The 10,375-nt window shown below is 41.0% G+C and overlaps 1 protein-coding gene across 2 annotated transcripts in view; it reads left to right on the top strand.

Moving 5' to 3' along the window:
• Nucleotides 1-10,375, top strand: part of EXOC4 (exocyst complex component 4) — a 762,629-nt gene that overhangs the window by 168,866 nt on the left and 583,388 nt on the right. The window lies entirely within an intron of this gene.

Here is a 10,375-nt window from a genome sequence, read left to right as displayed (position 1 = left end):
GGTTTGCAGGAAATTCTAGCAGGGGAGGCCCACCCCAAGGGGAAAGATGAACACTAGCACACCTGCCGCTTGGTAAACTCTCATGTGGTGTACTGAGCACGGGCTCAGCTCCACTTTCTTGACCAAAGAGCAGCTGGGTAAGCTTGGATACGTCAGGACTCGGTCTGTGAAGTGCATAATAGTTGCACCTGAGTCTTGTCACTTGCTTCTGGTGGTGGAAACACAAATATCATAAACTTTTCAATGACCCTTCCTATGGTTAAGGGTGCAGAATCCAGCAGATACACTGGGTGAGTGTTTGTCTCTGCTGCTCTACAGATTCAGTTTCCTGCCTGTTGGCTTGCCCCTTAGGGGTCTCAGTGGGTGGGATGAGTGGCCCTCAGGAAGAATTCCCCCATCTTCCTGGCTGCACTGAGGGGCCAGAACCAAGCATGCTACTGTGGGCCCTGGGGCTTCATCCTTATCTCTCAAAGTTATATGCCCAGAAAGGTCAGCTGGAAAGTGGCTCTTCAAAGTGCAAAGTGGTAGCTAAGTGAGGTGTTATCCTCTGTGCACAGAAAGCTCAAACTGTACAAGAAGTATTTGTGGCAAGAAGATGGTGCCCAGATCAAGGAAGCTTGTGATGGAGTATTTCCTTTATTTTGACCATTGTGCCAGGGCCAAGGACAAATGACAGACCCAGGAACTGTGTGGTTCAGGGAGTTACGATCACTTCCTGTTCTTTTGTTCCCAGGAGACCTGAGTCTACTGGTATCCTAGTCAAGAAGGTATGCTGAGAACCAGGTCTGCATCAGAGTAGAGTGTAAGTTCACTCACTGACTGCGGTTGGCCAAGGGTTCGATCTGAGTGTTGTCTTCAGGAAAAGCCAAATTATAGAGTCAAGCTGGTAGCCAAAGGAATTTTTAGTTCAAAGGGGCAAGGGAGATTCTGGGTGAGAGTTAGTATAATGGACCAAGGAGACCAGAAATGGAGGGATCAAAGCATAAAATACCAAGTAGAGCTTGGAGGACTTTTCTGCATCAGAGTGAATGTCTTTATATGTGTACATGGAGTATCAGGTATGAAAAGGAGGAAATCTTTAAAAGAGCCTGACCATTTGTGGGTAGTTTATTCCTTTTCTAGTCATCTTCTTGAATTTCCCTTCTTCAAAATGCCTCTATTGGGACACATAGTTAGTTGGAGAGTAATATTTATTGCGGACTGACTCTGTACCAGGTAGTTTCACATACCATGGCTACAGCAATGAACAACAGAATCCTGGAGATGGAGACAATAAACTCATCCATCCATCCATGCATACACATGCGCTCGTGTGCGCGCATGCGCGCGCGCACACACACACACACTAATTTCCTTCCTGATGAATTCTTATGAAAAAGATAAGATAAAGGAACACCACTTCAGGGTGTGGTTTGTTCTGGAGGTGTCTTCTTCAGGCTCGGATGGTCAGCAAGCTCTGGTTGAAGAGATGACATTTTAGTCCTGAATGATGAGAAAGAGCCACATTAAGATCCGGGAAAGGGAGATGAGAATTGGGGTTTTGTTTGGCCATTTTAAGTTTGTAGTGTCTGTGAGACGTGAGATACGGAGCTGGCAGGTGGGTTATGCTTCCGGGTACTTATAAGAGAGGTCTGGGCTGATAGATTGAGAGGTTTCAGCAGATAGATTGTATTTTAAAGTCACAGGACTAGATGAGATCTCAAACTCACACTTTTTAGAGGCTTTTTAAAATCATGTCTGTCTGCTTAGGGATTAACTGCACATAAACATTTATTTATTTATTTATTTATTTATTTATTTATTTATTTATAGTGCACGTGTGTGAGGGAGGGGCAGAGGGAGAAAGAAAATCTTAAGCAGCGCCCACGCTCAGCACAGAGCCCAACGTGGGGCTCAATCCCACGATCCTGAGATCGTTACCTGAGCTGAAATCAAGAGTTGGGTGCTCAACCAACTGAACCACCCAGGTGCCCCTAAAACATCTTATTTTAAATAGAATAGATTTTTACAAATTAGGCACATCTTTGGAGACATGAATATGATTTCCTGTGTGCATGTATTTTTCTGTGTGTTTCTGAATCATATGTGTACTGATTGCCAAGTTCCTCCTACCATATATTTGATTCTAAATGACAGCATTTCTCAAAGTTTTCAGCTTACATTCTGACAAATTGAAATTTTCCTAAACTCATTATAGAATCTACTCAAGTGTGCATATGCAGTCATAGGTTTCTGATCTTCAGATTTATTAAGAGTCCCTGAAATCTCTCTCTTAGTAAATATTGTATTTGAAAAGGATTCCTGGAACACGTGTAGAGTGCTCTACGGTTAACACACATCTGAGGTTCTGAATCCCCCATGAGGTACGAGAGTGTTATATGTACTCATTCCCTTGCAATTGTGAAGAGTAAGGCTTTGGACTATCGAGCAACACAACTGAACATTGTTAGGGCAAGTCTTAGAAACCAAGGCTTAATTTCTGTGCTGGGGTTCTTTTTCATTACGTCAGTCCTCAGTGGTTCTCAGCCTGGACTGTATATTAGAATTATCCTGGGGAGTTAAACCAACCTATTTTATTTGATTTATTTATTTTTAAAGTTTTTTTTTTTTTTAACATTTATTTATTTTTGAGAGACAGAGCATGAGTGAAGGAGGAGCAGAGAGAGAGGGAGACACAGAATCCGAAGCAGGCTCCAGGCTCTGAGCTGTCAGCACAGAGCCCAGTGTGGGGCTCCGACTCATGAACCATGAGATCATGACCTGAGCTGAAGTCAGATGCTTAACTGACTGAGCCACCCAGGTGCCCCAAGCCAACCTTATTTATACCCAGGCCCTGCTCTAGAGGTGTGGATGGTGATAACATATATATTTTTAATTTTTTAAGTTTATTTATTTATTTTGAGAGAGAGCTTGAGTAGGGGAGGGGCAGAGAGAGAGAGAGAGAGAGAGAGAGAGAGAGAGAGAGAATCCCAAGCAGACTCCACAGTGTCAGCGCAGAGCCAATGTGGGGCTCAAACTCATGAAACTGTGAGATCATGACCTGAGCTGAAACCGGGAGTCAGATACTTAACCAACTGAGCTACCCAGGTGCTCCGATAACGCATTTTTTATACTCCCCTGGTAATTCCTTTCTAATGACACTGGTAAGGAAGTCTCTTTTCTTTGCCGGTAGAATCTCACGCAGAGCCCCTCCTCTTATCGTGACTGCTTTCCTTCTCCGGTTGTGAGTGTGAAGGCGTTATATTTTCATTCTCTGGCATCAGCATTTTCTCTGCCATGAGACCAGTGAAGCTCGGCCAACCTTTTCTTCCCTCCAGCCCAATAAGATGACAACCAAAAACTGGCAATAAAACTTTCCATTTCTTATTTAGGGCCGCCTGGGTGGCTCAGTTGGTTAAGTAGCCACCTCTTGATTTCCATTCAGGTCATGATCTCACAGTTTGTGGGTTCGAGCCCCTCATTGGGTTCTGCGCTGACAGCGCAAAGCCAGTTTGGGATTCTCTCTTCTGTCTCTCTCTGCCCTTACCCCTCTCGAGCTCTTTCTTCTGCTCTCATAGTAAATAAAAACTAAAAAAAAACAAAACTTTTTTAAAAGGGCACATTGTCCAGTTTTTAGGATTGAGAGATAAGCTTTTGTCTTTGTGCTGGAAAGTTCTCTCTGGTGATTTGATGGTAGTTTGAATGGTTGCTCCCAGCTTTTAATGCAGATTTATCTGTAAAATGCAGGTGGCTTTTTCTCTAGTTTGCTCACTGTTACCTGGTGAGAACATACCTGCTTCTAGCTTGCCCAGACTAGTGATACTCAAGGCATGGTTCTAGACCAGGGTCATTTTGCTCAGTTACCTATTCTTGACAAAAGAAGCTTAGAAATGAGATTATGCATTTGGAAACTCTAGGTGATTGCACAAAGTACTTTTATAAGTCTGAATAATAAAAATGAATTGGGAGCTTTTATTTTTATCTTAGTGTTTTTTAAGTTTTACTTTTTGTGTTTTTTTAATAGTATCAAAACTGATCCAGCCTCGCGGATAATTTTGGAAGCCATGGATTAGATATCTGAACCCTGTAGAAACGGAGAGGAATGAGGACCACTTCTCCTTTTTCCCAGATGAACAGTGATGATATTGTTGATTTGGGACTATTTTGAGAATGTGGAGTGATAAACTGTAAAGTGGAAAAACTCAAGTTCTGGCAGTGAGAATCGGCCTAGAACTCAGCCTCAGTTTACTATGTTAACTTTCTAAAGTTGCATGTTTCTGACACTTTCCACCTGTCCTCCTGAGGCTGCAGTTACATTTACATAAATTTTATTTAGCTCTTTGCAGTCCCAGGAACATTTTGACAGGTTTACTGTTGGATTTTTAATCACGAATCAAGAACCAAAGGGGAAAAAGAGTTTTGGGTTTGCTTTGACAGCTTCTGTTCCCATTTTTAAGTGAGTCTGGCCGTGTCAAGTAAGCATTTCATCATTTTTTTATATTCAGATGCATTTGGCTCTCTATGATTATGTTCTAGAAGATACATCATTTTCTAAAGCATATTGAGGCATGAACACATCAATGTTGATTCCTTGCTATTATATAGTGTGTGAGGCAGTCAGAGTTTTCTTGTTGCTTTTCCCCCAACTAGTGTGCATAGATCTTACAGATGGGAAAGGACCATGGGTTCAGTCTGCTCTTCCTGCAGAGTCTTCCAGGGAAGTCCCCCTCCCCATTTTCTTCTTATATTATTATTTCCTATTACAAGAATAAGGCCTGCTCATTATAGGAAATTTCAGAAATACAGAAATGGAAGAAAGTTAATTTTTCCATGTTCCCCGCACCTAGAAATAACTGTTGTTTATATATCAGTGAATTTCCTTCTCCGAATTTTTACTTCATTAAAAATCATAAAATCAGGGGCGCCTGGGTGGCGCAGTCGGTTAAGCGTCCGACTTCAGCCAGGTCACGATCTCGCGGTCCGTGAGTTCGAGCCCCGCGTCGGGCTCTGGGCTGATGGCTCAGAGCCTGGAGCCTGTTTCCGATTCTGTGTCTCCCTCTCTCTCTGCCCCTCCCCCGTTCATGCTCTGTCTCTCTCTGTCCCAAAAATTAAAAAAAAAAAAAAAAAAATCATAAAATCAGCGTCGTATTGGGAATATAAAATTCTATGCACTTATTTAAATAAGCCATTTTACTCTGTTTATAAATGTAGTTGTGTGTTCAGTAAAGACATGTTTAGAAAGCAGAGAATATATGTAAAGTATATAATTTAAAAATCACACAGAATTCTATATCCTGGGGATAATTTTAACTTTGACTTAGGTTTATTTACTTTTAATATTTTTGAAAGCATAGTTGAGGTCATATTGTAATTATTTTTAAGCATATATAATACAGTTGTAGTCATAGGACCTAGATGAGAGAAGAGTTCATTAAAGAAACCTAACGATTCAAGTAATTCAGTGTGAGTTTGAAATATGTGAAGTTATTTCTCGAGTTTCTAGGCCGAAAAAAGGGGAGCTATTATGTTGCTCTAGGTAGCTATTCTCTTTTCGAGAGAACAATACACTTACTATTTTAGTGCTTCTCCTGGAATATTGTCCCAAATGTGTTTAAAATAGTTGAGCCACTATTAGTGGTAGAAAGAATAACACTGCTATTGTTCCAAGTGTCTAATTAAGATATTTTGACTGTGAGTCAAAATAAGTGATTCTCAGTAAAGGGCGGAAGAGGAAAGGTGCCTATCAGGGGAGCGTTTTCTGCCCACACTGCTCAGCGCCCTCCATTACACCAGCCCAGGCATGTTACTAATGTTAGGGCTGGGAAAGCCCACCAGTCCTTTGTGTCATGACTTCCTTATGTTTTCACTCCCAATTTCTACTCATCTTTGGTAGCCTAGAGTATCTGAACACCTCCCCAACACCCCCCACCATGACATTGTAGGTAGAATTGTGTACCCCCAGAAGATAAGTTCATAAGATAAGAAGATAGGATAATAAATGTGACCTTATTTGGAAATAAGGTCTTTGCATATATGATCTGGTTAAAATGAAATCATACGGTATTAGGGTGGGCTCTAATCTAAAGATTTATGTCCTTATAAGAGGAAAATTTGGATACAGAGCAAAAAGACAGGATGCCATGTGATGTTGGAGGCAGAGGTTGAAGTAATGGGTCTCCAAGCCACCACCGGAAACTAGGAGGTGGCGAGGTAGCGTCCTCTCCTAGAGCCTTCAGAGAGCTGTGGTCCTGCTAACACCTTGATTTCGTACTTGATTTCTCTAGAAATGTGAGAACAGTTTTTGTTGTTTTGAGACGTCGTGTTAGTGCTAATTTGTTAGCACAGCCCTAAGAAACCAATGTACTCCCAAGAACTACTGGTTCCTTATTTTCTGAAGTCTCTCAAGTTTATGTTTTTTAAATGTGAGGGTAATTTTTAGGGGACACTCTCTTTTCTCTTAAAAACCCGTGGACTGTGTTCCATAGTCTTCTATCATACAGTGTTGGAGAAAGTATAGAGCTATCCCCACTTTATTTTTGTTTTTAGAAGGTTTTTTTTTTTTTAATGTTTATTTTTGAGAGGGAGACAGAGAGAGAGAGAGAGCATGAGCAGGGAGGGGCAGAGAGAGGGAGACCCTGATTCCGAAGCAGGCTCCAGGCTCCCAGCTGTCACCACAGAGCCCACCCAACACGGGGCTTGAGCTCATGAACCATGAAATCATGACCTGAGCTGAAGTCAGGTGCCTAAGGGACTGAGCCACTGAGGCATCCGGAGAAGTTCTTTATTCTGCCTGTTTGTTTTAATTTTACATCACAAATGATATCTAATTAGATAAGGGTTAATTCATTGTCACTCTCCCCCCTCCCACTCCCGAAAACCTGGTAGATTCCTTTGTCTTACACATATTTTTCCCCCAATGCAAGGAAATATGCTAAATGGTGTGTGTTTGTGTGTGTGTGTACATACACATCTTTTTTAAAAAGTCTTGTTTCTATCATCTTGGATTGAATCCATGTTCTCCAGTCTTGGTGGCTATCACCTGTTCTCAATCTTTGTTGTTTTTTCCCATCTACATTTGGGAGTACTTCTCAGATTTGTGTGTTTCACCTCTGCTTTTACTTTATGGAATATAAATTATTAACCTATTGCTTTTATTGTAGGCGTCTCTTTTGTTATAGCATTTCTATTTTCCTTGCAATTCTTCGTGTCTTTCCATTGTCCGTTTTTTATCTTATCCTGGTGTCTTTTCCTTTCGGCCTGTTTCCTCTTCACAGATTCCTTTTATTGTTACAAGAGGCCGTGTGTCCTTGTACGCTCCTGAAGATGCCAGCATTTATTGACGTTTTCTCGCTTCTCGTTTACTGAAATTTCTCTTGCTTACTTTTTCTTTTTTCTGTTTACTCATTCTCAAATGAGAGGAAATCTGAGACTTCGTGTTTGCCGCCTGTTAGAATATGAAGACTGCTATTCAGCTTATTATTTAAATGTTTGGGTGCTCACGAAATCATTTTCTGGGTTTTTGCTGCTAAAACTCAGTGTCATGTGTATATCTGCCAAGCCCAGTTCCTAGTTTTCATATAATGCAAATCTGTTTCCTTGAGATAGAATCTTCAACCTTCATTTCCTCTTGACTTCCTGATACATAGAGAAAAGGGGACATATTAAAATATACAAATGCATTTTCCATGATTATTTTTGTTCTTATCTACAGTCTTTTACATAAGAGGATTCTATTTGTCAGAGCCCCATTGCTAGGACTCTCCCACTTGCTCGCAGATTGTTTCCTGTGAAGTGCTGTTTCTAATGGACATAGTACAAGAAGTGCTCCCGTGAATGTGGCTCAGTTTTGTTTCATTTGGAGAGCATGGACAGCGGAAGAGTAGGGAAGGCTTTTTGCATCTCATCCAGGCAGGCAGACTGGCTTTGCTTCCAGTGGTGCAGCAGTTAAACCATTAAATGTGAACCAGAAAGGTGTAGGTTTAACCCCATTCCATCAGCCTTCTATTTAGTGCAAGGTTTTTAAAGATTTTGACAGGAGTTGTGTGTGGGCCAGAGTCTGAGCCTGGTGGGTTGTTTTTTTGTCTTGCACTGATGGATGAGACTGTGGGGAACTATGGCCCAATACCGTCTTGACATTTTGACTTGAAAGGCTGATGGTTGTTTCTCATTTCTACTCAAAGATTTTGTATTGACTTGCAGCTTAGGTCAAGATCCTCTTTTTATCTCATTTTTGTTAGCTTCAGTGGGATTTTTTTTTTTAAAAAAAAATTTTTTTTTTCAACGTTTATTTATTTTTGGGACAGAGAGAGACAGAGCATGAACGGGGGAGGGGCAGAGAGAGAGGGAGACACAGAATCGGAAACAGGCTCCAGGCTCTGAGCCATCAGCCCAGAGCCTGACGCGGGGCTCGAACTCCCGGACCGCGAGATCGTGACCTGGCTGAAGTCGGACGCTTAACCGACTGCGCCACCCAGGCACCCCAGCTTCAGTGGGATTTTTAAAGTATATATTCAAAACAGATTAATATAAATATTTATTAACTCAGGTAATTTGCTAACATTTTACTTAATACATTTTCTTTCTTGTGTTCTTGACCAGATGATTTTTCCTTTCTTCATTTGATAGACTCATAGAATTGAAATTTTTTTTTCTCTTTGTATGTTCTTCCTCATCCCCAGGCATATTTTATTTAAAAGGCGTGAGTCATAGAAAGAGTTACAGGCATTTATTGAGGGGTTAGATGGTGGCCGCCCATCAGTAAACTGCCTTGCTAAGCATGAAATGAAACCCCAGTTCTGATGTATCTTCAGTAGGGTCTCCAGCAGGAGGCCAGTTAACTGCGTGTCAGGGGGGTTGATCTGCTTAGCCCATAGCTAATTGATGCGATGGAAAGAGGTCAATGATTTTGAGTCGAGAAGGTATAGCTATATAACAGGATGACTCCAGAGAGACCTTGTGCCTTGCTTGCTTTTGCTTTTTTTTCTTTTTTAAATTGCAATTGTTAAAAGACACATAACATAAAATGTACCATCTTAGCCATTTTAAAGTGTATAATTCTATAGTGTTAATTATACTCACAATGCTGTGATGCTTTTAAGTCTTTCTCCTGAGAAGGGTGAGGGTTTGATAATTAGTCCAACGCATTTGATTTGTTGAACAAACCAGCTTTCCCTGTGAAACAAGTATATGAAAAAAAGACAAAAAGACAAAAGGCAAAAAGGGGGGGGGGTGGTGATGGTGGGAGAAAAGCAGAAAGGAGGAGAGAGGAATAAAGCTTCAGTTAGGAATAGGCTTTACTATTCTTATCCTTAACTCTAAGATACTAAGAAATATAAGATTAGGAAGAAAAAGGAAAGGTACCTAAATGTGTACATTTGTCAACTGTTGTCAAATGTGTACAAGACAACTGTTGATAATTACTTTTAGAGATGTTACAACTATTTTAGTACGTTAAGATGTGAGAAAGTGTGTACCCTGGAATCTAAGAAATAGAGGGAAGTGTCACATACAGTGATGAGAGGCGGTAAACGTCGTGTCTGAGGAGAAAGCTGGTGACCCAAGAGGCAGGACGGTACCGCAGCACAGGCGTGGAGTGTGAAGTAGTGTCAGGGGTCACGTTGACAGCTTCAACGGCCACCGCCACCTCCGTACCCGCCCAACCTTCAGCTCTCCGCCTGTCTCCCATGTCCAGAATAGCTAACGCGCACGAGCGTAGACAATAGTTTTTTTCCTTCTAAAAGTTATTTTTAACTAGACGGTTTTGATTCTCCACCATCATGGGCTATTGACAGCGGCTGACAGCCTAACAAATGTACACTGTGGAAACATGTTCTTAGCAATAATGACAGAAGAGCCAACAAAATGTTACACGTGTGAACTACTAGCCTTTGTGTTTGCTCTGAGCAAATGAGCAGTATAGGGACATTTGAAATATCTGTCCATTTAAAATTCTGTCTTGTGAGGTTAGCTGAGTTCTTTAGTTAAATGTATTTTTCTTCCGTGCGAAAAGTACCTTATAATGGCATCACCCGCTGTTCATCAGTCTCCTTTATGTAAAGTCTCCATTATGTAAAGTCCACATGTGTCTCCCCCCCCCCCCCCCATCATTCTCTTAAGTTTATCATGACACACATACATGGGATGGATTGTTACCTTTTTGGGGAAGAGAATAAACCATAAATAGGGCCTAATACAAAAGCCTAATATAAAACCACTAAGGAGGTCAATGATTTGAGCCTAATATAAGAGCCTAATATAAATCACTAAGAAAAATCTGTAGTAGGCTGTAAGAATATAAAAGTCACTCTGAATTATAAATAATACAGAGGGGTTATAGAAATCATCTTATATGAAAGCAGATATCGATTTCTTCTTCCTACAATAAGGCTCAGTGATT

The sequence above is a fragment of the Herpailurus yagouaroundi genome, unplaced genomic scaffold, assembly GCF_014898765.1.
Source record: "Herpailurus yagouaroundi ecotype Mexico unplaced genomic scaffold, PumYag 100, whole genome shotgun sequence".
NCBI lineage: Eukaryota > Metazoa > Chordata > Mammalia > Carnivora > Felidae > Herpailurus > Herpailurus yagouaroundi.
Note: the sequence above shows the minus strand (reverse complement) of the source record. Positions and strands in the feature narration are given on the sequence as shown.